Source organism: Rhinoderma darwinii, chromosome 2, assembly GCF_050947455.1.
Source record: "Rhinoderma darwinii isolate aRhiDar2 chromosome 2, aRhiDar2.hap1, whole genome shotgun sequence".
Lineage (NCBI taxonomy): Eukaryota > Metazoa > Chordata > Amphibia > Anura > Rhinodermatidae > Rhinoderma > Rhinoderma darwinii.
The window spans coordinates 370,941,465-370,969,348 of NC_134688.1; the positions used below are offsets into that span (position 1 = coordinate 370,941,465).

A 27,884-nucleotide genomic window follows, 5' to 3' on the forward strand; every position below is an offset into this window, starting at 1 on the left:
GACACTCCGTTTGGATGCTTGGAAACAGAAAAGCACGTGGTGCTTTTCTGTTTTCATTCATCCTTTTCACTGCTGTTGCGCGAATCACGCTCGTCCCACGGAAGTGCTTCCGTGTGGTGCGCGTGATTTTCACGCACCCATTGACTTCAATGGGTGCGTGATGCGCGAAATACGCAGAGTTATTGAACCTGTCGCGCTTTTTGCGCAGCAGACAAACGCTGCGCAAAAAGCACGGACTGTCTGTACTGCCCCATAGACTTGTATTGGTCCATGCGTGCCGCGTGAAAACCACGCAGCCCGCACGGACCGAATACACGCTCGTGTGAATCCCCCCTAAGTCTGCCCACTCCGCCTATGTCAGACATCTTGGCACACACAGGGCCAGCCCTAAGATAGATGGCGCCCTATGCGAAATTATCTTTCGGCGCCCCACCCCGTCATTAAAAAAAATGCCCCATAAAAAAATTGTAATGCCCATTTAGTGCCCCCATACAGTATAATAATAATATTTAATAATATATTACAACCCCTTCAAGGACACAGTATTTTGTCCTCTAATTGTGCCCACAGTATCATGCCACCTGTAGTACCCCTACACAGTATAATGTCCGCTTAGTGGCCCCCACACAGTATAGTGCCACTCCGTAGATTTTGCCATATAGCCTCCCTGTATACAGTGCCATAATCCCCCACCTCCTTTTTGTAGATCGTGCCATACAGCCCTCCCACCTCCCCCTTGTAGACCGTGCCATATAGCCCCGCACCTTCCCTTGTAGACAGTGCCCCCAAACAAAAACAAAAATTGTACTCACCTAGGCCCCGTTCCCATGACGAACTGAGCTGCTCCACGACGGGATCCTGTAGCCTAGTACAGAGTTTCCCAACCTTTTCGGACTCGAGGCAGCAATGGAAAAATAAAATTTTCTCAGGGCACCCCTACCAAAATTGTTTCGAGAAAGACAGAAAACGGCTAAGAACAAGCGCTACACTCGTAAGGTATGTTCACACATGTTTTTTGTAAGGCAAAAAAAATCTGCCTCAAAATTCCTTCAGGAAGTGACAGTGCTGTGTGACCTTTTTTTGTGTTTTTTCTTAAGCCGTTGAAGCGAATGCAAAAGACGCAGCAGAAAAAAGCTCCAAATGGGCAATGCAAATATTTTCTGCCTCCTATTCATTTCAATTGGAGGTCAGAGGCGGAAACTACTTAAAGACCATCAGCCCCCCACTCACAGTAAAATGACCATCAGCCCCCCACTCACAGTAAAATGACCATCAGCCCACCACTCACAGATTCCCCCTGTAGGTAGCGCCACACAGCCCCCTTGTGGGTAGCACTACATAGCCCCCTTGTGGGTAGCACCACACATCCCCCTTGTAGGTAGCACCACACAGCCCCCTTGTGGGTAGCACCAAACAGCCCCCAGCCCCCTGGTTGGTAGTGCCACACTGCCCACAGCCCCCTTGTAGGTAGTGCAAGGACTACGAAATGACCCTGATAGCTGGCGGGCAATAGACATTCAAAAAAGGACAACTGTGCAGGAGAACACAAAATACCCAGCTTTCCCGGCTATCGAATAAATGTGTGGAAATAAACTAAGATATAACTTTTATTTAGTCTAGCTAAAAGGATTAATCCTTTTAGCTACATTAAAGAAAAGTTATATCTTAGTTTATTTCCACACATTTATGCGATAGCCGGGAAAGCTGGGTATTTTGTGTGCTCCTGCACAGTTGTCCTTTTTTGTAGGTAGTGCCACACAGCCCACAGCCCCCTTGTATATAGCAAACCCCCCCCCCCTTCCAGTATAGATAGCGCCACTGTAGCTCCCCCGTGTGGCCGGGGATTCCGCTCCTGGGGCGCTCCTTGATGTCTCTGTCGATATATGGACAGTGACATTAGGGGAAACTCCTGAAGCGGAATAACCATCCACAGTGACCGGGGATTTCACTCCAGGAGAAGCTCCTGTCGTTTGTGTCCATGACGTCATTGGCTTATCCTGGAGTGACCGGGGATTCCGCTTCAGGAGTTTCCCCTGGACAGAGACATCAAGGAGCGCTCCAGGAGCGGAATCCCCAGCCACATGGGTGTCCGCTAGCAGGCGCTATGGCTGCTACAGCGGTAGCGACGGCCACTAAGTGAAGAAGCGCCCGGGCGGAAAGGCGACTGCCTAAGGCCGGCCCTGGGTGCAGTTAGCGAGTGTTCACCTGACCCGCTGGAATTTGCAACGGCGCGGGGATACACACACCCGCTGGCGCCCCTCTTGCAGTGTGGCGGCTGGCACCATGTGCGACCGCACTGGTCGAATGTATCGAAGGTCGGCCATGGGTACACACAATCCAGTCAGCACATTTTCCTCACCTGCTGCTGGATCTGTTCCAAGAGATCCTGTATTAGGCCCTGTTCACACTGAGTTTTTTTGCTGGCAGAAAATTCTGCCTCAAAATTCTGTCTTGAAATTTGAGACAGAGTTTGACCTGCCTGCACGCCGTTTGCCACATGTTTTGGCCGCGGCCATTGAGGGAAAAAGAAGCGACATGCCCTATCTTCGGGCGTTTACTCCTATGACCTCCCACTGACATCAATGGGCGGCAGACAAAGCGTTTTTCGCAGCGTTTTTACCCGTGGCGCTCAATGGCGTGCAGGCAGATCAAAATCTGCCTCAAAATTCAAGCGGAATTTTGAGGCAGAATTTTCAGCCTGCAAAAAAACTCTATGTGAACAGGGCCTTACAGTGAAGCAAACACCAATCACTACTCCAAACAATGGTAAAACTTTTCTTTTTTTACATAATTTACTATAAATGTATGTAAGGCCCAATGCACACGAACATGCTTTTCCCCCGAAAATCCATTGGAGAATTGCGGCCCCATTCATTTCTATGGGCCCACGCACACGACCGTGGTTTCCAGGCTCAAAGCAAATAATGGCCGCGGCCATGTGCACGGCCCGCGATCTGCGGGCGGCTCGCGGGTGACACTCCGAGGCCAGCTGACCTGAACATCACGGCCGTGCACATGGCTTCGGTCGGCTCAATCACAGTTACCACGGGAAACAGCCACCACCCTGATAAATGTGCGCAAAATGGTGCAAAGCACCCTGCAGAAAATGACTGCTGCAGATGATGTGGAGGCATATATAACCATGTTTGAAAGGTTGGCGGAGCGAGAGAAACTCCCTCTGAAAGAGTGGGCAGAGGTCTTGGCACCATACTTAGTGGGAGAACCACAAAAGGCATACTTCGACCTGACACAGGAGCAAGCCAGTGACTATCACCTATTAAAAGCAGAGATCATGGCTCGGTTGGGGGTTACCCTTTCTGTGCAGGCTCGTCGGGTTCATGCTTGGCGGTACAAGAGGACTAAACCGCCGCGATCCCAGCTCTTCAGACTCCTGCATCTGACACGCAAGTGGCTTCAGCCCAAAGTCCTAAATCCTAGAGAGATGGTGGAGAGAGTGGTGATGGACCGCTACATGAGTAGCCTTCCAAGAGAGTTGTATTGCTGGGTTGCCCAGGGAGACCCCCAGACTCTAGATCAAATGCTTTCGGCAGTCGAGAGGTATACCTCTACTACACCTTTACGAATCCGGTCCCCAGGACCCGAATGGCGTAGTTGCTACGAGGAGGGATGCTAAAGTTTAAACCCCTAGCACCCGGCACCCAACCGTTCCAGTCTCCAATCCGGAGTAGACCTGATTTTCTCTGTTGGAGGTGCCAGCAGCCGGGCCACATTGCGGTCCACTGTCCCCAGAACGCGGAGCCGATGGATTGCAGTGCCACTCGACGATGCTCCCTGTTTGCCCATTTGGCCTGCAGTGCTGGTACCCGACAGGATGAGCGACTACAGGAGCGACAATTCCATATGAATGGGGCCGTTGTCACAGCCCTCCTGGACTCAGGGAGTCTGGTCACGCTCTTGCGGGCCACCGTACCACATGTACTGGTTAACCCTGAAAGGCGGGTGATATGTGTACATGGTGACACCAAGGACTACCCGGTGGCCAACGTCACTATAGAGACTGACTCTGAGGTCACGGTTGTAAATAAATTGATTCATGCCTTTATCATTGGCCGTTACTTTCCCTTATTCTGGGAGCTGTGGGATCACAGGTCGGCTAGGGGAGGCAGGAATAATGTTGATACTTTGTCTTTCGACCCTGTTCCTTTTAAGTGAGGATGGGCCCACTGAGGCGGTAACTGAAAAGGGGGCCGACAATTTTCCTCTGGCTGTTTTATCAGGAGAAGAGGGTGAGCCTGCAGATCCTGAGGCAAGTCCCCCTGATCTTGAGGTATCCCGGGACAACTTTGGAACAGCTCAACTGAGAGACCCCACCCTAAAAAATGCCTTTGAAAATGTGACCGTCATTAATGGTGTTCCGCAGGGTCGTTATGCGGATAAATGTTTTCCCCATTTTGCTCTTACTTTTAAAGGGGATCTACTGCATCGGGTCACGCAAATAAGGGAGACCCTAGTTGAACAGTTGCTGGTACCCGCCCCGTATAGACGTATGGTACTGGACATGGCTCAAACCCATGTGTTAGGTGGTCATTTAGGTACAGATAAGACTCAGGAAAGGATCCTACAAAGGTTCTACTGGCATGGCTGCTATAAAGAGGGTGCTGACTATTGTAAATCATGCCCAACCTGTCAGTTAACTACTCCTGTAGCCCACTGTAGGAGCCCGTTAGTTCCCTTACCTATAATCGTGATGGACCTAGTGGGACCGTTGGTTAAGTCTGCCCGATGCCACCAGTATATTCTAGTGGTGTTGGACTATGCCACCAGATACCCTGAGGCTATCCCCCTTGCGAAACACCTCCTCTAAATATATTGCTCGGGAGTTGGTTCACATATTTTCGAGAACTGGCCTGCCAAAGGAAATACAGACACATCAGGGAACCCCTTTTATGTTTAAAATCATGAAAGAGTTATGTAGGATCTTGAAGATCAAACAAATAAGAACCTCTGTCTATCATCCTCAGGAGAAATGGAACAAAAAACACGGCGCCACATAGTGCAGGTTACCCAGGTAAAATGTAGTAAAGTGGATGAAGTACTACTAACCTGGTGGTAGATGATAAAAGGCTCTAAATCGTATGTGTGCTGCTGCCGGGACTCGATGCCGGTAATCCTTCAGGAGACTGCAAATAATATGCTATAGGTGCAGGAAAAAAAGAGAGAGTCTCCGAGGGGCGCTGCTACACTCTGGATGACATATAGACCCGTGAACTGTAATAAGTCACGTATGAGATGCAAATGAATAAAAAAGGTTTATTGTGGATGATAAAAGGCTACGCGTTTCATTGCCACACCGGCATCTTCATCAGGCCATATAGATAACTGTACAGACATCCGTGTTTAAATACAACCACGTTGTTAGAAAAAAAACCGCCAATGTCATCGGGGTCAGAGTACCTCGGTGACGTCATAGATCAAGGTTTACAATTAAAGTATCATTGTTGGTCAAGAGGAAAACAGTAATACATGGGTAAAGTGTTGAACATCAATGTTTCTACAATAAAATTGAACAAAAACATAAACATAAACATAAAACAATAAGGAATCTCATAGTAGTGTGTTAGACATCCATTTGGATGCTAACGTAGCGCATTAAACATCCATTAGGATGTTAAAACCTAAGCATCCATTTGGATGCCGAAATGACGTGTAAGACATCCATTTGGATGCTAAAACCGAGGCATCAGTCTGGATGCCAAAACAAGCGTAATAAACATCCATTTGGATGGTAAAACACGGGCGTCAAATTGAAAGCCGGAAGGCGAGTGTTACACATTCATTTGGATGTTAATGGGATTGTGAAAACAACAGCTGGTGCAATTGAAGGAAAATTTGTTTAGAATAGTATAAACCCATAAGAACAGGAGATTACGCATAAAAAATAATGAATTATTAAAATTAAAAAAATGGTGATATATGAAAAAGTATATGTATAAAACTATTTAATGAAAGTAATACATGGTATATGAAAAATTCTATGTATATAACTATTACAAGACAGTAATACAATAAAATTACATCTAAGAATATATAATAATGTATAAAAACTAAGATAATTAATTTATGTTAATACAATAGAGAAACAGAACATCGGAAAGCTTGAATTATGCAGAAAACGAAAGAACAGCATTCCAAGGTGCCACCGATTACTGGGAAACACCAACTATATCAGTGGACATATCTGAAGAAAGGACCACAGAAAACTACTGTGAAATTACCTTTGAAAGGACAAAAAGGAACAAGGCTTCGAAGTGTGAGTATTCCGACATAATCATAATACTTTTGTAGTTTATTCAAGGGTTGATTCTGATATATCGTTCAGACCGTCTGGTTGGAGGGTCTTTAATTTGAAGATCCAGTAGTTTTCTCGTTGTTTCAGCTTACAAAATCTGTTAGTAACACTATGTGGAATCTGCTCTATAGGTGTAATAAGGATGTTACTGAATTGGCTGTTATGTGCAGAGGCAAAATGCCGGTAGATACTATGTTTCATGCAACCCATATTTACATTAAACCTATGATTGTTAATTCTTGTACGTAGGCATTGTGTTGTGCGACCGACATACTGCAAGTGACAGGGACATTGCAACATATAAATTACATACTGCATAGAGCATATGCTAGAGCCAGAGCAATCCCCAGAGCAGAGCTACTCTACGGTAGAAATAACAACAACTACTCAAACAATGTTAACGGACAACAATCCTCTCCTATTTGATGTATAGGGAATTTTGACACTTGCTCCTATCAAATCAAGAATGTTTTACAAAAACATTGGTCTAGCTTACAGGCAGATTCAGATTTATGTGATGCAATTTCGAGTGTTCCCAACATCACCTATCGGAGAGGCAAGAATCTTCGGAAATTTCTTACACACAGCCATTACTCTAGACCTTCCATTGAGCGTAACAGTTGGCTTCCACCTCCCACACATGGGTCCTTCCCATGTGGCAGATGTTCCTTCTGTCCCTTCATGCCCACGACCAAGACTTTTTCCAATCCATTTGACGGAAAGAGCTTTACCATCAAACAATTCATCAATTGTCAAAGCAGTGGTATTATTTATGCTGCCCAATGTCCCTGCCCCAAATTGTATGTGGGCAAGACCATTCAACAGCTTCGAAGGAGGATCTCAAAATATATCAGCACTATTAATACTAAAGAGGATACCCCTCTTTCCAAACATATTAGATCCATTCATCAAGGCAACACCAGTGTCCTCAAATTCTGGGGTATTACCCAAATTAAATTGGGTCCCAGAGCCGGAAATTTGGATAAAAAGCTCTTACAGGAAGAAGCCAGGTGGATACATAGGTTGAGTACCCTAACCCCCAATGGTCTAAACGAAGGCTTCACTTTTGTCGCCTTCTTATAGTTTTTCGTATCTGGAGGCTTATTTGTATATCCACTCATACCTACTGACGGTATGTCAAGATGTCATCACTATTATAATACTGTCTGTATCACTACTGTAATATATGTGGCATCCTTACTTCATAACATATTCGACCATCACTTATCTGTCTGTCCATTTGGATCGACTGTATCTCTCTTCCTCGTTTAATCGATCCACTCCGAAATATAATTCATTTACGAACCTCATTCCCTATACAGCGTATTGTCAGGTAATGACAGCTACCTGGTCTATTCATTCTCAATGAATATGACCCATCACTTTACACTATTAATATACAAAGTAACTTAAATGTTACCACTTATGATTCCTATAGCTAATGCAATCCGCTGATCTCCTTAACTTCAGGAGTTAATATGTTAATATGTTAATATGTAAATACGTATATATGTATCTTTATATTATAAGTGGTCCTTTGTACACATATCTATCACTTACCTCAATGTAGCGTATATATTTCAGATTGCGGACTCTAAGTCCTCAGACATGCGCACTCGCCGTTTTGAAACCTCAAATCGGCTAAGTCCACTCTGGGACGCTACACGCATGCGCCTCCCACGCATACTGATTGGCCCACATATACTTCTCCCTGATTGGCTAACCTACACGCCAATCTTGTGATACAGAGGCTCGTCGCTGCTAGTGGAATCCTATTGACTCCCACACAGGTGATTCCTGTGTGAGGTATGTCCGAGTTTTTAAATAACGAGGAAACAGAGTGCGCGCTCATAAGCTCCATTGTGATCCCCTGAGGATGCTGTGTTACAGCGAAACATGTCGGGGGGGCTAATACAATTTTAACTGCTATAATATACTAGCCTCTGTACTATTACACACTGGGACACTAGCGTACGTTCAGCAGTCTGCAACTGCTGACGCAGGCACTCGCACCCCAGCAATTGGTATACTCTATCCTGCCACGGTCTGGCAGAGTTTACATAGAGCATCTGCTAGTTGTCTATAGCCACATTTTAACTCATTGTGCTCCTGCTGTCCATCTGTGGACCTTTTACTAGCATACTATTAAAAGTTATATTTTATCTACATTTAGTTAGTAGCTGGGAAATTGGTTTCATTGTGCCTCTGGCACATTAGTTCTTCGATTTAATCCTATACTTGCCAGCTACTAGTGTCTTTCTAGTATCTTAGTGTTATTATAAGAGAACACTGCCCACGGGAGAAACTGCACCCAACCATCATGCCGCTTGGAAATAAAGTGACCTAGATAGTTCTCCATAATCTGGTAACCCTCTCGACTTGCCCATTGGACTGGGGATGATAGGCCGAAGAGAAGTTCAATTTTACACCGAGGAGACCGCAGAGTGCTCTCCAAAACTTCGAGGTAAACTGGACCCCTCGGTCCGACAATATGCAGTGGCAAGCCATGCAGACGAAAGATGTGTTGGATATAGAGTTCAGCCAATCGCTTAGCAGACGGCAGGCCGGTCAAGGGGATGAAATGAGCCATCTTGGAAAATCGATCCACCACCACCCAGATCACACTGCAACTCGCAGAAGAAGGAAGGTCCGTGACAAAGTGATAGCGACATGTTGCCAGGGGGCAACGGGCACAGGCAGTGGTTGGAGCAGGCCAGCAGGTCTGGAGTGAGCAACTTTATTTGCTGCGCATACCGTGTATGTGGAGACAAAGTCCATAACCTCTTTGGGTAGCGTGGGCCACCAGAACTGATGGGCGATTAGATCTTGTGTCTTACGAGCACCTGCGTGACCTGCCAGTTTAGAACTGTGACCCCAGCGAAGAATTCTTCCTCTGTCTGCCAGACGCACAAAAGTCCTTCCCGGAGGAATGTCTCTAACTTGCAGGGGATTCACAGAGAAGATGCAGGATGGATCAATAATATTCTGTGGGGATTCCATAGTGTCCTAAGTTTCAAAAGACCTAGACAAGGCGTCGCCCCTCACATTCTTGTCGGCGGGTCGGTAGTGGAGTTCGAACCGGAACCGAGCAAAGTCAACGACCACCTGGCGTGACGAGGATTCAACCGCGGTTCCGTCTGTAGTTAGGTCAAATTCTTGTGATTCGTGAAGACTAGGATAGGATGAAACGTGCCCTTCAGTAGATGTCTACACTCCTGCAGAGCCAGCTTGATGGCCAGTAACTCTCGGTCCCCAATGGAGTAGTTGCGCTCTGCGGAAGAAAACAGCTTGGAATAGTAGCCACATACCAGAGCCTTGCCTTTCGATCCACCAGCACCAACAGAGGAAGCATCCACCTCTAACAAAAACTGTAGGGATACATCAGGATGGTGCAGAATGGAGGCAGACGTGAAGGCTTTCTTTAAGGATTCAAATGCAGCTTCAGCCTCCGGAGTCCACATTTTGGCATTCATACCCTTCTTAGTGAGGGTGGAGATAGGAGCAGTCAAAGATGAGAAGTTGGGATTGAACAGCCGGTAGAAGTTGGCGAATCCTAGGAATCGTTGTATGGCCCTTAAGCCTTGGGGGCGTGGCCACTCCAGGACAGCCTTTACCTTTTGGGGGTCCATCTCGAGGCCCTGATCGGAGATGATATAGCCCAAGAAGGATAGAAATAAAAATAAAAATGACAGCTCCTTCCACAAAAAAACGCGCCCTCACACAGCTCCGTCAACGGAAAAATAACACGTTATAACTCTCAAAACGCAATGATGCAAAATGATGATAAATGACGGCACAGACTAATTTTTTCGGTCCAGTAGAATTTCACTAAATACCCCACATCATCATTTGCTGCACCCCACAGGTGGAGCCCGTAGATGCAGCGGAGATGAGGAAACTTTAGGGCCTTGTGCTGCTTATAGGGCTAGTGAAGAAGTCAAAGATTAGGCAATACTGGAACACAGATATTTTGTATAATACCCAATAAACCCGGCCTATGCATAAAGGATTGGTACCACTCCAATCCATGGATTATTCATTCTCCCCATTATTACATCATCCTATTATGCCCTGATGCATTCCGCCCAGCTTACATATACCCTGATGTACTAGGCACAGTTTACATATACCCTGATGTACTCCGCCCAGTTTACATATGCCCCACATTATAAGATAAAATACCAGTAAAACACCAAGCAAAATCTGCACTTCAAAAGCCAAATGGTGGTCCAACTGAGCCTGGCAGTGTGCCCAAACGGCAATTTATGACCACATATGGGGTATTACTGTATTCTGGAGAACCCGCTTAACAATTTATGGGATGTGTGTCTATGTGTGGTACAAGCTGGGCACAACACATTGGGCACTGAAATGGCATATCTGTGGAAAACGGCAATTTTCAATCTGCAACATCTATGGTTTACTCATTTGTGCAAAACACTTGTGCGGTCAAAATGCTCACTACACCCCTAGATAAATTCATTGAGGGATCTAGTTTCCAAAATGGGGTAATTTTTTGGGGGTACCACTGTACTGATACTATAGCTCAATGCAACATGGTATCAAAAAACGAATCTTGTAAAATCTCCACTCCAAAAACTAAATGGCGCTCCTTCCTTTTAGAGCCTTGCTGTGTGTCCAAATAGCAGTTTATAACCACGTGTGGGTTATTTCCCTACTCTGAAGAAGTGGCTTTACAAATGTTACGGTGCTTTTTCTCCTGTATTTGTTGAGAAAATGAAAAATTTTGAACTGCTACATCTTATTGGAAAATAATGTAATTTTTCATTTTCACATCTATGAGACACATGTGGGGTCAAAATGCTCACTACCCCCTTAGATGAATTCCTCAATGGGTGTAGTTTGCCAAATCTAGTCACTTTTGGGGAGTTTACGCTATACTGGTACCTAATGGGCTTTGCAGAAGCGACATGGTGCAGAAAAAACAATCCAGCAAAATCTGCTCTCCAAAAGCCAAATGGCGCTCCTTCCATTCTGAGCCCTGACGTGTATTCATACAGTGGTTTATTAACACATATGGGGTATTTCCGTACTCTGGAGAAGTTGCTTTAAAAATGTTACGGTGCTTTTTCTCCTTTATTTGATGAGAAATTGAAACATTTTGACCTAAAACTACGTCTTAGTGGAAAAAAAATGACATTTTTGATCTTTACTGCCCAATTTTAATCTATAAATCTATAAAACACCTGGGGGGTCAAAATGCTCACTACACCCCTAGTTAAATTCCTCTAGGGTGTAGCTTCACAAGTGGAGTCACTTTTGGGGGGTTTCCACTGTACTGGTACCTTAGGAGCTTTACAAATGCGACATGGTGCCGAGAAATCAAACCAACAAAATCTGTACTCCAGAAGCTAAATGGCGTGCCTTCCCTTCTGAGTCCTGCCGCATGCCCAAACAGCAGCTTATGACCACATGTTGGGTATTTCCGTACTCTGGAGAAGTTTCTTTACAAATTTTGGGGTGCTTTTCCTCATTTATTTGTTAAAAAAATTAAAAATTCGGAGGTAAAGCTACATCTTATTGGAAAATAATGTAATTTTTCATTTTCAACTGCCCAATTCTAATGAAATCTATGAAATACCGGTGGGGTCAAAATGCTCACTACACCCCGAGACAAATTCCTCTAGGGGTGTAGTTTCCCAAATGGAGTCACTTTTGGGTGGTTTCCTTTTGTTTTTGCACCACAAGACCTCTTCTAACCTGACATGGTGCCTGAAATATAATCTAAGAAAAGGAAGGCCGAAAAATCCTCAAGGTGCTCTTTTGCTACTGTGGCCTTTGTTTCAGGCCCGTAGCACACTAGGGCCACATGTGGGATATTTCTAAACTGCAGAATCAGGACAATAAATATTCAGTTATGTTTCTCTGCTAAAAACCTTCAGTATTACAGGAAAAATTGATTCAAATGGAATTTATGCAAAGAAAATGAAATTTGCAAATTTCCCTTCCACTTTGCTTTAATTCTTGTGAAACGCATAAAGGGTTAAGAAACTTTCTAAATGCTGTTTTGTATACTTTAAGGGGTGCAGTTTTTAAAATGTGGTGATTTGTGGGGGTTCCTAATATATAAGGCCCTCAAAGCTACTTCAGATCTGAACTGTTCCCTAAAAAAATAGGCTTTTGAAATTTTCTTGAATGGGTGAAATTGCTGCTAAACTTATAAGCCTTGTAACATCCTAGAAAAATAAAAGGATGTTCAAAAAATGATGCAAACATAAAGTAGACATATGGGAAATGTTAACTAGTCATTATTTTGTGTGGTATAACTATCTGTCTTACAAGCAGATACATTTGAATTTAGAAAAATGCTAATTTTTGCAAATTTTCTCCAAATTTTGGTGTTTTTCACAAAAAATATTGAATTAATTGACCACATTTTTTCACTAACATAAAGTACAATATGTCACGAGAAAACAGTCTCAGAAGCGCTTGGATAGGTAAAAGCATTCCGAAGTAATTACAACATAAAGTGACACATGTCAGATTTAAAAAATGAGGCTGTGTCATTTGGTCCAAAAGTGGTTGCGTCCTTAAGGGGTTAATTATGCAGCGTTGTTTTTATTTATATTTTTATCAATTTCTTTAGCAACTTCTTCATTATGTCAACCATTGTTAAATTTAGCTGTGTTACATTGAGTTGAGCCTGGTCTGCCCGTGTTGTAGGCGAGAGTTCTGCCACTGGGCCACCAATGAAATTGTACCCAATCTTAGGCATACGTTTTATTTTATTTTATATACCTCGTATACCTTTTTGGCTCTTAATGATCTCATTTAGTGTATTTGCACTTTTATTTGTTTGAAGTATTAACATTTTAAATGTAAATTGTGGTCTATTTTGCATTGAGTGAAGTTCTTTTTCTGAACTCCTATTTTGCATTGAGTGAAGTTCTTTTTCTGAACTGCAGTTGCATCACCATGATCCTTGTGATGTCAGAATTGAACTTTGACCTATAACTTAGCAGTTTTTTCAAACCTCTTATGCATGTGACCACACTGACTATATAAGTTGACTGTTTTATGTTTTATGGTTGAAACGCGTAGTCTTTTGTAATAAATTATTTATTTTTATATTTCAAAACACTGGAGGAACAGCTTCTACCTTTTATTACCAGCAGCGCCGTTTATGGTCCACCAATTTTTTCTTCCTGCAAATACTTTACAGTGGTAACCACCTCCAGTTACCGGATAGGACCTGGCTGCAGCGGTCTAATGATACCTATTTCATTATAAGTCTACAACAGTGTTGTGCCTGTGCTAGCAGAACGCCAAGAGGTGAGCTCAATTGACTTTCCTCTGTCTTATTCCATTATTTTTGGTGATCTGCACTATGTGGCGCTGTGCGTTTTTTGCTTTCTACTCCAAATTTATTAAGAGGCACATCTCCGCTGCTCTTTAGATTCAGATGCCAGTCTTAATGAATTCCCACCTTTAGAAGGAAACCACCCTTAGCCCCCTACACACAAGACGGAATTGCTGCAGCAAAGTGTCAGGTCCGTATATCAGGGAAGCTCCTTTCTCCCTGTCATTTCACACCGAATAACCACCTCTGTAAATTGAAAGCTGAAGGCATGCCTGGAAAGAAGTGAACGAGTCAGAAATGTTCGCTAAACACTTTCCCTTCATCAGAAAAGAGGAGAACTGAACTTTATTCAGAACAAAGAAACAGACAGAGGAGACACATGCCCCTCCCTCGAGATGTGGGACTTGCTTAAGTCCCATTGGCTCCTCTGTTGTAAGTTTTCCTGTACATTCTTCTGCACACTCCTCTTTGCATTCCAGGGGGCGGTGTCTTCCATAGGCGTGTTATGCAGGCTCTTTGTGCTCCATGAATCCAATCTCTTTGAATAATATACTGAATATATATATATATATATGTAAGGATAATATTTTTCAAACAATATACATGGTAATGATCCCTGACAAAAGTAGCTGGCAATTAAACAAATCTCATCCACACGATTCAGAAAAAAATCATCAGAAAACAAGTGTGGAAATTGACCTACGGTGCGGATTCTCAATCTACAGTCATTTTATTTTGTGGAAATTCCGGATGGAAATTCCACAGCATTTCTGTCCCGTGTGCTTTAAAGGGATTGTTCAGTATTAGGAAAAAAATGTTTGCTTGTTTTTCGAGAAAAAAACACCACTATTGTCAATGGGCTGTGTTTGTGTTTACTAGAATGGGGATGAGCTGCAAAACCAGACACCACCAATAAACAATAGTGGTGCTGTTTCTGACAAAAAAAAGCACCACTATTTGTTTATTGGATAACCCTATTAACTTTTCTTTTGCACTACTTTACTAAATCTCCCCCTGTAACTGTCACTGATTATCTCTGTTGGAACCAAATCAGGACCTTCAGGGTATGTCCTAGAAACTGCAGGAATTCCAGCCTAAAAACCAGAACATTCCAGCCATAATCTCCAATGTGGAAATCATGCTGGAAAAAAAAACAATACTTGTGATGCGGGCGGTGTCCTAGTGATGCGGCCTCCTGGGTTTGACTTCTGCAGCCTGTAATTGGCTGCAGTGGTCACGTGGGTTTAAACGTCTTCCCAGGAGGCCGGCCTGAGTGAGGAACAAAGGAATGTGTCGCTATGACAACACCCGGAGGAAAGTATTAACTTTTTTATTACTTTTAAACAAAAAAAGGGATGTTTTTTTCTTCTGATATGCGATTTTTGCTAATTGTTGCGGACTTTACCTCCCATTGAATTCCATGGAGAAAATCCGTAAGAAAATAGTAGTGATTCCGCCGCATAAATTGAGATGCTGCGGATTAAACAAATGCAAAGGTCAATTTATGAATTATTTCTCGAGAGGTTTTTTCGGCAGCGTGTGTATGTGATTTGTTTGAATCTTATCCACTCTGCTGCTACTGTAATATGATGTGGGTTTCTCAACAATAAAATCCACTGTGGATAATCTGCAGTGTTTACGCTGTGTGTGAACATAACCTCAGAGATCATCAATCACCGCATTTCAAAGCAGCACAAGAAGTAAAGAAATAAAATAAATTCTAATATAATATTGATTGACAATGTGGGAATGATCAGCACAATAATGTTTCATTAAATTTGCATTGTCCCCTAACAGAAAAAGAGAAAAATAATAGGATGAACATGAAGAGGAAGATGATGACGAGGGAATTGATGAAGGGGGAATTGATGAACGGGAGAGTGAAGAACAGAGGGGTATGCCAATTGCTTTGGCAGTATGGGCTCAAAAATTTCTTAAGAGTCAACAACAATAAGTGCAATGTTTAATAACTCCAGGAAGCAGAATTATTACTAATTGTAACAAAAATACAATGAAGCATATTTAACTCATATAATGCTCTGATTATTTTTCATACAATCATTTTTCCATGTCCAAACGTGTAAAAACACAGTAATAAAGGAGTCGACTGACCAAATGTAGGCGTCTATAAGGTATGCCTCGGCGTTCACGTCTGCTCAGAGGAGGATTAGTAGTGGGTTACCCAAGATTAGTCTTTAATTTTGTTTTCACAACTGTATCTGACAAAACTTGGGATTTATTACTATTTCTCAGTTCAGATAATCCACAAAATAAAAACAAGAATAAGCATAAAAATACTTACCACAAAGTATCAGCTGTATACACAGCAATAAATGGCAACAGGTTATATAAAAATTATAGAAACAATAAAGCATACCTACATGCAGGCCCATGTTTGCCCCTAGGTACGGTATGTGAAGTGCTTAGGGTGTCCAGCAGGGGGGTAGGGGGCTTCAGGATTGTTTATATATTTATTTTTTTCTAAACAAATTAACTTTGTGACCTGACCGACCAGCGGTCAGGTCACTCACAGGGCAGGGGCAGGGGGGTGGATACCGCAGCGCTTCTAAGACACGCCATCTGTTCATGGTTTGGACAGAACTGCTCACATGGGCAGCTGTAGCGAATCAAGGAACAATTGGAGTGTCTCAGACTCCGGGCCCGCACGGAGGATACACGAGCAGAAGAAGCAAGAGGAGAGGCAGAAGCTCTGCCCACAGCCCGACCTGCAAGAAGCCTGTGAGGAAGGAGATTGGTGAGTGCTCAATCTGTCTGCTGTTTGTGCCTCTATATGTCTCTGTGTGTGTATATTTGACTATGTTTGTTTATATGTCTCTGTGTTTGAATGTGTATAAGTTACAGTATATGTGTCTCGGTGTGCGTATTTCTGTGTCTAAGTGCCTATATATGTGTCTGCAGAGCCGGCTCCAGGTTTATGTTGGCCCATGGGCGACAGAAACTTAGTGGGCCCCTTTGCGGTGCAACTTGAGCGGCGGTTGTATAAAGGCAAGAAACATAATGCCAAAAGGATGTAACCATGGATCACTTACCATTCACATGTAAGTCATGGGCCAATGAATCCAGATAGTGCCGTTTCTGCAATGTGTGAATCTTGATGTACCTGTTACCTGTTACATGGAGGTTGTGATTTCCGGAAGACCTGGTAGCTGTAGGCTTGAGTATTTCAGTACCTGGAGGAATTAGAGGTAAACATGATGTTGATAACACCCCAAAAAAGGTGACCTTCAAGAAAATAGTTAATGTTCAGATTTAGTGCCACCTTTCTACTCCCTACACAGTAATACCCCCTATGTGCTCCCACACAGTAGTAATGTCCCATTTTTGCCCCTAAAGAATAGTAGTTCTCTTTCGTGCCTCCATATATTAGTTGTGTCCCTATATATTAGTAAGGCACCCTTTGTGTCCCTATATATTTTTTAGGTCTCCTCTGTGCCTCCATATATTAGTTAGGCCCAGGGGCGCTGCTAGGGTCTTAAAAGATATGGGGCACAAACCCTGAGACATATATTTACCCCCGAAAAATAAATAAACTTTTACATACATGTCGGAGATAGCATATCTATAAGACTAAGGCTCCTATAGCTACACCGCTGGATAGAATTGGAAGCATTTTCTCAGCAGACAGTATCATACATGATGGGCTTAGATACATGGCACCAGCAGATAGTATTACACATGATAGGCTTAGACACATGGCCCCAGCAGACAGTATCACACATGATAGGCTTCGATACGTCATCCCAGCAGACAGTATCATACATGATAGGCTTATATACAGGGCCCCAGCTGTAAGTATCCTTGTACTATGAAACAGCATATCTATAGCACTACGACCCTATAGCTATGAATAGGATTAGATACAGTGGCTCAGCAGACAGTATCACATATGATAGGCTTAGATATAGGGCGCAGCTCGCTAACATTGCGCCTCCTGCGCTGGACCCAGGAAAGATAAGAATTGTTTTGCTTGTTTTATGTTACTAATTTTTTTTATATTTGTATTTTTTTACAGGTTCAGATGTTGGACTACTTCGGATTCGAGGATTACTTCGATGACGGCATTTTTTTATTCTCAATAAAATTGTTAATGAGGGTTATGTGAGGATTTAATTTCAATAAAACATGTTTTCTATGTCCTTGTCTTTTTTAAAACTTTATTACTACCGCTTGAGTAATGACCGCTGGCTGATTGACAGGGTCCATTACTAAGTCAGGCTTAGCGCTAGCCGGTGTAGAGGCTAACACTAACACCCATTATTACCCCAGTACCCACCACCACCAGGGGTGTCGGGAAGAGCCAAGTACGGTCCAGTACCCGACCAGCTGTAGCGCTGGTTGGAAACTGGGGCGGCGGCAGTCTGGTATTATTAGACTGGGAAAAGCAAAAAACAGTGGCCCTTCCATCCTGGTAATGCTAGCCTGCTGCTGCTGTGTTGTATCCGGGTGGTTATGAAAAACTGGGGGGAACCACATGTCGTTTTTTCCATTTAAAAAAATTAAATAATAGAAAGAAAAATGACGTAGGGGTCACCCCTATTTTTCATAACCAGCCAGATAAAACACAGTAGCAGCAGCCTGGCATTACCAGAGTGGGAATGACCACTGTTTTTGGCCTTTTCCAGCCAAATAACACCAGCCTGCGGCCGCCTCAATGACCAAATATCGCTACAGATGGTTGGGTACTGGATCGTACCTGGCTCTTCCCAACGATGCTGGGTACCGGGGTAATAATGGAGGTTAGTGTTAGCCTTTTTACTGGCTAACATTAAGCCCCACCTTAGTAATGGACATTGTCAATCAGCCAGCGGCCATTACTAAGGTGGTAGTAATAAAAGTTTAAAAGAAAATACAAAGACATAGAAAATGTTTTAATCGAAGTAGTCCTGGAATCTGACGTAGTCCTACGACCGAACCTATAAAAAAACACAAACACAAAAAAATGTTTGTAACATGACTGTATTCATAGTCTAGCAATGTCCCCCTCCTATTTTGTTTTTTGTTTTTGGTTTATGTCTTTACATGTGATACACATATATTTATATCGATTTTTCGCATTGTATTCTCTTTATTTTTTAGATCATAAGGTGATTGCAGGACCACTCCAGATTATAGAGTACAAGTGCGACCCTGATTAGATGGAAGATGGAAGCTGGATATTCAAATCATGATGTCCTGTGACTAGTACTCATGTATTTATGTTTGAATTATATTTTTACTTGTGTATGTGACAGGAGCGCAGTAAAAAAGTGTTGACATTATTATATTGCATCGACTCTGTTCTGAAAGGTTGTTGTGGAGTTGCTCTATGGGTTCGATACATGATTGTTGGTTTTAATGGTGAGATTAGACACACGGGAGTGTGACACGATCGATCCGCGAACCTTGTTGTTGGAGTATACAGATTACGTAACCATGACCCTGACTCCTCCCCTCTCGTGTGAATCCTATCTCCGCAAATCAATATGTATAATAATCGAGACTTACTAAATAGAATTTTACTTACTTCATTATGAATAGACCGAGAGGTGCGTGCCTATATACAGTGAAGGAAATAAGTATTTGATCCCTTGCTGATTTTGTAAGTTTGCCCACTGTCAAAGTCATGAACAGTCTAGAATTTTTAGGCTAGGTTAATTTTACCAGTGAGAGATAGATTATGTAAAAAAAAATAAAGAAAATCACACAGTCAAAATGATATATATTTATTTGCAGTGTGCACAGAGAAATAAGTATTTGATCCCCTACCAACCATTAAGAGTTCAGCCTCCTCCAGACCAGTTACACGCTCCAAATCAACTTGGTGCCTGCATTAAAGACAGCTGTCTTAAATGGTCACCTGTATAAAAGACTCCTGTCCACAGACTCAATGAATCAGTCTGACTCTAACCTCTACAACATGGGCAAGACCAAAGAGCTTTCTAAGGATGTCAGGGACAAGATCATAGACCTGCACAAGGCTGGAATGGGCTACAAAACCATAAGTAAGACGCTGGGTGAGAAGGAGACAACTGTTGGTGCAATAGTAAGAAATTGGAAGACATACAAAATGACTGTCAATCGACATCGATCTGGGGCTCCATGCAAAATCTCACCCCGTGGGGTATCCTTGATCCTGAAGAAGGTGAGAGCTCAGCCGAAAACTACATGGGGGGGAATTGTTAATGATCTCAAGGCAGCTGGGACCACAGTCACCAAGAAAACCATTGGTAAAACATTACGCCGTAATGGATTAAAATCCTGCAGTGCCCGCAAAGTCCCCCTGCTGAAGAAGGCACATGTACAGGCCCGTCTGAAGTTTGCAAATGAACATCTGGATGATTCTGAGAGTGATTGGGAGAAGGTGCTGTGGTCAGATGAGACTAAAATTGAGCTCTTTGGCATTAACTCAACTCGCCGTGTTTGGAGGAAGAGAAATGCTGCCTATGACCCAAAGAACACTGTCCCCACTGTCAAGCATGGAGGTGGAAACATTATGTTTTGGGGGTGTTTCTCTGCTAAAGGCACTACTTCATGGCATCAATGGGAGAATGGATGGAGCCATGTACCGTCAAATCCTGAGTGACAACCTCCTTCCCTCCACCAGGACATTAAAAATGGCTTGTGGCTGGGTCTTCCAGCACGACAATGACCCGAAACATACAGCCAAGGCAACAAAGGAGTGGCTCAAAAAGAAGCACATTAAGGTCATGGAGTGGCCTAGCCAGTCTCCAGACCTTAATCCCATCGAAAACTTATGGAGGGAGCTGAAGATCTGAGTTGCCAAGCGACAGCCTCGAAATCTTAATGATTTACAGATGATCTGCAAATAGGAGTGGGCCAAAATTCCATCTAACATGTGTGCAAACCTCATCATCAAGTACAAAAAACGTCTGACTGCTGTGCTTGCCAACAAGGGTTTTGCCACCAAGTATTAAGTCTTGTTTGCCAAAGGGATCAAATACTTATTTCTCTGTGCACACTGCAAATAAATATATATAATTTTGACAATGTGATTTTCTTTTTTTTTTTTTTATATATAATCTATCTCTCACTGGTAAAATTAACCTAGCCTAAAAATTCTAGACTGTTCATGTCTTTGACAGTGGGCAAACTTACAAATTCAGCAAGGGATCAAATACTTATTTCCTTCACTGTATATGCTATATCCGGTCAGTTTTTTCTGCCTTCCTTTTCACCTATATACACATATGTACATTGGTCTGTTTACCTCTTTTTGATGCTAATCCGGGACATCTATAGATTTATGTCTAGAATATTCCATCTCTATTTCTAATATGACATCGATCTATCCATGTTTTGTCTGTCTGTACTTAGTGACTTCTATTTTTAATAAATACATACTTATGATAAAAATTCATAGTTACCTGTTACTCGGCAACGGACTCCGGATGTTTACTTCCGGTTTTCGTCTGTCTGGCGCGTGCGCAGAGGCAACACTGGTTTGTTGATAGCTGATTACCTGGCAAGCAATCCGGGACGTCACTTCCGGTTGCGGTCAGCCTGATGCATGCGCATTTAGTAACAGTGAACTCCGGGCATGGATGATACAATCCAAACACGCTGTAAACAGCTTGCATGAATTAAATATCAACCTTCTGATTGGTGAGTGGGCTGTCAGCCTTAATTTGATACACAGCTTTAGAATATTTGATTAAACTGGAATTGTTTTGCAGATTATTTTTTATGTTTTTTTATGTCACATATCACTGATGTATCAATGTTTTAATTTTTTGATACCGTAATAGTTGATTTAAACCTATTTAAATTTTGTGTACACTTTTTTAATTATCTTAACGAGCAAGATTGCTTTTACTTGATGCACACTATATAAACCACAAATGCTGTATGTATCTTTATGCTTGAAAAAGGTCCTAATGTTGGACTGAAACGTTGCACCTTTTGTATGTTGGCGTGAATAAAACCACCGTTTTTTCCTTCTACTTTATTGGAGTGCTGCAAGATTTACTTCTTTGGTGTATATATATATATATATATATATATATATATATATATACATATATATATATATATATATATATATATATATATATATATATATGTATATATATATATACATATATATGTATATATATATACATATATATATTTGTATATATATATACATATATATATTTGTATATATATATATATACATATATATATATATATATATATATATATATATATATGTATTAGATTTGATTGGCCTCTGCCCTATTCCGATTCAGCCCAAATTGCTAATTAGACCACTATATATCACTTGTATGTAATATGTTCTCATATATTGTGAGATGGTTATATGTATTTATTATGAAGATAGTGCACTTTATATAATTGTCGTTTGACATGAGATGAAATTCATATTTATACAACTGTTTCTAACATATTGTACATTAATTTAGTTTTGACTAATTGTACTTCGTATTTATACCTTGCACTGTGTGCAGTCTGTAGTAGCTTGAGAAAGGTTCTGTGACGAACCGAAACGTCGCTCACTTGAGGTGAATAAATCTACCCTGTTTCATCTACTCTGAAGTCCTGGTGCCGTTACTCTGTTCTATGGTTGCTCTACATTCTAGTTGGGGAACTAACCATATAAATATATAAACATAATTAATTAACAATTAATAATAGAGGAAGGGGCCTTTGAAGTCACCATTTTGTCTCCTTTTCAACATCAGCACCACCTCTACGCCCTCAGTAGCATATCGCGGTTTTGATTGCCCTCCTGCTGACTGTTGCACCAAAATTATCGTCCCGCTGAGACCTTGGCCCAGTAGGGACATACCAGTTACCATATAGGTACCACCCTTTGGGACTCCCCAAACATGCGATGGCTCTCCCATTCTCCTATAAGTGTACCAGCTTTAAAGACCCCGTTCCTGCCACGAAGCCCAAGCATGACCCCCTATGCGCGGGCGACTCGCCACAGCTGAATTGCTTTTTCCACAACTTTCAAAAACGCCAATGCCCATATGTCGGTGCGAATGTCGTTCAAATGAATGCCATCTGAATGCAAATGCGCATGAGAAGGGACTTCTAAGTCCCGATGCCTGACCACTAACGCACCATTACATGCCACAAAGCGCGACACCTCTCTATTAACGTTAATGCTTGCCTTGTTGAGCCTCTCTACAATTCTGGCGTGCTTCCAGGAGAGCCGGGCAACAATGTCTGAGCTAACAAACACCAACTGCGAGAAGGATGACAAAAGGTGCACTTAATGTCCTTAATCAACTCTCTTAACGCCCGTACACATTAATCATTCCCCCCTGCATGAAGGACCAGTATATCTGGAGGTTTGTCCAAATAAGCATGGAAGTGGAACTCGGGCATAACCCTGCTCCACAGCATAACTCACACGCCGATCCAGTGGACAAAAACGTCATCCCTAGAGAGGCCCAACTGCCGGTCCGATGGTCTCACGTACGCTCTCAGAGCTCCCCAGTGGATGTACGATTGCCCTAGCACCCATATCAGCAAAGGCAGGGAAAAACATATAAGTAAAACAAACAAAGTCAAGACACCAAACCACCACCAAGCATACTTACAGCAAATGTGGACGCATGTAAGAACGATATCGACACGACTCCCATCTCCCAATCTTACGCACAACCTCCTCCACCATCCCCCACCGAGCCGCCTCGGTAGCTGCAACAACCCGAAAGGAATATGACACAAAGTCCTTTGCATTCAAACCGCACTTAACCAGACACCTCCGAAAAATGCTAACAAACTGATAATCAGACAACATGCATCAAAAAGGACCCCAGGCGGGAGCCCCGCACCAACAAAAAGGAAGACACCCACCTCACCGGGCATTCCCTCAGAAAAGCCACTCCCTACAATTCTATCACAAATCCCCTTCCAGTAACATCAGTCTTGGACTTCCGCAAGCAGCAACGCACCACACCAGGTTCACAACACACATCCAAAAGCTGCAAACCCCCATGTACTGTCACATTCCTGCTCACCAATTCACAAAGCTGAAAAGCCCCAAAGAAGGCAATGACGAAAACAAGCAACTAAAACAAGCAACTAAACAAGCAACACTCATAATCGGACACACAAACTGCCCCCAACGAATCCAGCAAGCCAACAAGGAAATAAAAAAACACAGGCCAATCCTGAACCACATGTCCCCTTGTATATCCATGGAGAGCTTGACGCACCACAAAATCCTTAGTAACGTCTCTCAGCCCCATCAGTTTGAACCAAATCACAAGTCTAGCGATCCCACCATTCACCACCGACACCGATAAACCATCCCCACAAGCCTTACCCAACATATACAGCACCAGAACCACACAGTCATCATCAGAATTACAGCCGCCCACAGAGGCTTCCAGAGTCCCCCACAAATCCCACACTGCAGAATAATTATCCGACGTGCCAGGAGCCAAGGACCCCTTCACCAAAATTCACTGCTGATCCAAGACTATGGTGAAAATCCACGAGGCCAATCGGAACCTAGTTGCTCTGCATCTGGCGCCAAGTCCCGGAACCGATCTCACTGAAGTCAAGACAAAGCATCATCCAGAGAATTCTGAACACTTGGCACATGAGAAGCACAAATCCACACATTAAAGCTCAAACATTTCAACACCAAATGACGCAACAAACACACAACAGGAGGAAAAACTGGCAGACAACGTGTTCACACAATGAACCACACTCATGTTATCACATAAAATACTTACCCGTTTATTTCGGAGCTCGTCACCCCACACTTCCACCGCCACCACAATAGGGACAAGCTCCAGCAAAGCCAGATTCCTGGTCAATCCAATCAATTTCCACGTCTCGAGCAATTCACCAACACACCATTTTCCAGCAAAATAGGCCCCGAAACCATGTGCACCTGCAGCATCAGTAACTAACTCCACATAAACTAAATCCACATTGGACGGCATCCGATCCATCCATATTGAACAACCATTGTAACACTGGAGAAATTCATCCCAAACACCGAGGTCCGCCTTATGAGCGGAAGTCAACCTAATAAAATGCAAAGGGCATGAAACTCCCGCTGTCGCCTGGGACAGGCGACGTGAGAAAACCCTACCCATGTGCAAAATCCTGCAAGTGAAATTGAGCTTGCCCAACAAAGATTGCAGCTGACACAACCGTATCTTCTTTACTGATAAGGCCGACTGAACACAACAAATTAAATCCAGCAACTTATCTTCTGGCAATCCAACTCAATCCCCAAAAATTGAATGACAGAGGTTGGACCCTCCGTCTTGTCCGTGCCAGAGGTATCCTAAAATGACTAGAAACCTGCTCCATAGCACGGCAAACAACAATCTACATAAAACATCCCATTCCACTCATAACCCGGCAAAGGAAAACTGTCAGGGTGAAAGGGTAACAGGCGAAAGGCGGCCTCGATATTCGTTTTAGCCATCAAGGCCCCCCCCCCAAAATGGCAAATGCAATCAACGGAGCATTCATGTTTAAATTTACACGAGGGGCCGAAGCGGCAGTCTTTTTCATTAAAACACCAAAAGCAACCCTTTCAGGGGCCATTGCAGGATCTTGCCGCGTTGCCAAAACCCCCCCCAGCATGAAAGGGCTGTGATTGCGCACAGGGAGCAGCGATGAGGCGCATCCACACGCTGATATCCTTGTGGTCCCATTTCAAACTAGGCCTAAAAGCTTTTCTCTGCCTAAACTGCTCATTATATCGGAGCCACACAGTAAATAAATACGATAAGCCTCCCCGATAGAATCTAGATAGCAAAAACAAAGCTGAACAATTCTGAGGAGCATTTTCACCCACTACACTAGCCAAAGTAGCAAAAACCTGAAGCCAATTCGAAAAAGAATAAGGAATGAGACGATTTTGCCTCTTCTCCTCTGCCTCCTCCTTCTTACTCTCGTCAGGCTTTACACGTTCCAAGTTAAACTTCTCAAGGGGCAAAAGGGAAAAAATCTCAACATACTCATCAAGCCAAATTTTATCCCGTACCTCCTGCTTCAAATGCACTCCCAACGGGCCATCAAAACAGACATAAATCTCCCCCCTAGCACGATCATCCAAACGCACCATGTCCATAGCAGATGTCCCAGCTACCGGGGAGGCCTCACCCAGATTCAAACTCAGTTGCTCAGTCGCAACTCCAAGCACCAACAAATCCCTCATAAATCTCACAAACTGCGACACAGCATCATCAGACTCACACACAGCAGCCTCACCAACCGCAACCACAGCTGGCGCACATCTCGCAACCGCCATACTATCACCTAAACGTACAACATACACCTGTAGAGGGCGCAGATAAGCCATGAGACTTACCAGACTGACTACGAGCTAACCCGCGATGGTCAATCCTGGGATCCTCATCGTCCGGTAGTTGTCCTTCCTCAGCAGATCCAAAATGTCTTCAACAGAGCCAGCAGGTTCCAGCCGGCGACCATCCAGTCCAGCCATGGGTATTCCCCTGATGGCAGCAGCAGGATGAGCAGTAGGGCCCACCGATGAACCGGCCTTCTCCACGATGCACCCCCTTTGAACGCCACTCACCCGACGCGGCCGCGGAACAGGCAAAGGCAGGGGCAGTTCCACTAAAGTCGCAGGCTCCAAGGCCCCGACGTCCCTCCGCTCAGAGCGGAGCGACCACGTGACACGGCCGCCCGCTGATGCAAGCCGCCTTCCAATCTCGGTATCCGGGTAGGGGGTGACCCAGTAATGATGACCTCGCTGAGGAAGCGGATTACTCCCGGAGCGCCGGGAAGCCAGAGTCAGATGTGGCTCACCCCCTGGCCTCAGAGGGTCCCTGACGGGCTCCTTTTCTTGCGCGCGGCATCGGAGTGATCTCCGGACTAAGCCGCACAGGAGGCTGAGAACTCTCCATACCCCTCCATTTCTATCTTGCTAACAGTGCCGCACCTGCCATGAGGCGAGGTGAGCCAACAGCCTCAGGTGGCGCCACCTAGCTATAAATGGGGGGTGGCATTTTTAGCCAGGGACGGACTGGACTGGGGGAGGGGGCATACAGACTTAGCAGACGTGCCGCATGATGGGCACGTCTGTAACACTCCTCCTCCTCTCTGACGCTGTACGCAGAGAGGAGCAGGTCTGCAGGAGAAACGGTCGAGCAAAGAAGAGAAGTGACGAGACGCACGAGGTGATCGGTGGCCTATATTAAAAACTGAGCGCCATAAGCTCCTGCCTTAACTAATTTAAAAGGGGTCGGTCGGCTGAAGCTGCTGGGACCGGGACCCGGGAGTATACTGCAAGGGGGTCTGGGAATTTTACTGACAGCCACGGGCTCTATGGGAGTGGTATAATCCACCCCATAGAGCCCTCACATCACTATAATGGAAGAATAGCAGGGTGGGTGGGTGGTCTGAGCGTCAGACTTACTGCAGAGGTCTCCATAGGGGGGATTCTGCCCCCCCTTTAGAGCAGTCAGTCAGATGCTCAGACCCCCCTAACCTTACAGTATATTAACTAGTGAGGGCTCTATGGGGGGATAATTTCCCCTTATAGAGCCCTCTGCTGTCAGTAAAACGCCCATACTCCCCCCTTGCAGTATACACCCAGCCCCCCCAGCATTGGCCGACCCCTTTTATATTAGTAGAGGCAGGAAGCTGGGCGCAGTATAATCCTTCCCCATAAACCTGCCCCCACTAATTTAAAAAAGATCGGCCAACGCTGAAGGGCGGGGATTCTATTAGGGGCGGTCTGAGCATCTTACTGACAGCCGACTGCTCTATAGGGGGAAATAATCTTCCCCATAGGGTCCTCACTAGCTACCATACTGCAAGGTTAGCGGTGTTTGAGCATCTGACTGAATCCACCCCTTAGAGCCCTTAGCAGTCAGTTAGACTCCCAGAACCCCACCTTGCAGTATAGTAATTAGTGAGGGCTCTATGAGGGGATTATTCAGCCCAATAGGGCCCTCGGCTGTCAGTAAGATGCTCAGACAACCTCCCCATCACTTAAATTAGTGGGGACAAGAAGCTGAGTGCAGTATAGCTCCCCCCACAGCACTCCCCCACAGCAGTCAGAGTCAATGCCCTCCTTGCAGTATAATCCCCCCCCATAGCGCCCTCTCTATTTATAATACTGCAAGGGGGGGGGGTTGCAGTGTGATTGGTGCAACTTTTGAATTACTTTTTATTAAAAATTATTTTTACATTTTGAGATACAGCTGCTCTGAATAGAGCAGCTGCATATAGCGCTGAATCCTGTATCCGTCACGTCAGCAGGACTGACGGATTCAG

General features: G+C 43.9%; 1 long non-coding RNA gene across 1 annotated transcript in view; it reads left to right on the forward strand.

Annotated features, from left to right (window-relative positions):
• The window catches only part of LOC142741359 (uncharacterized), a 51,162-nt gene extending 35,503 nt beyond the window's left edge, over positions 1 to 15,659 (forward strand). Inside the window, exons 2-3 of the long non-coding RNA XR_012881109.1 lie at positions 6,097 to 6,271; positions 15,429 to 15,659. This is a non-coding gene — a long non-coding RNA (uncharacterized LOC142741359). The remainder of the gene's footprint in view (positions 1 to 6,096; positions 6,272 to 15,428) is intronic.
• Positions 15,660 to 27,884: the final 12,225 nt, after the last annotated feature.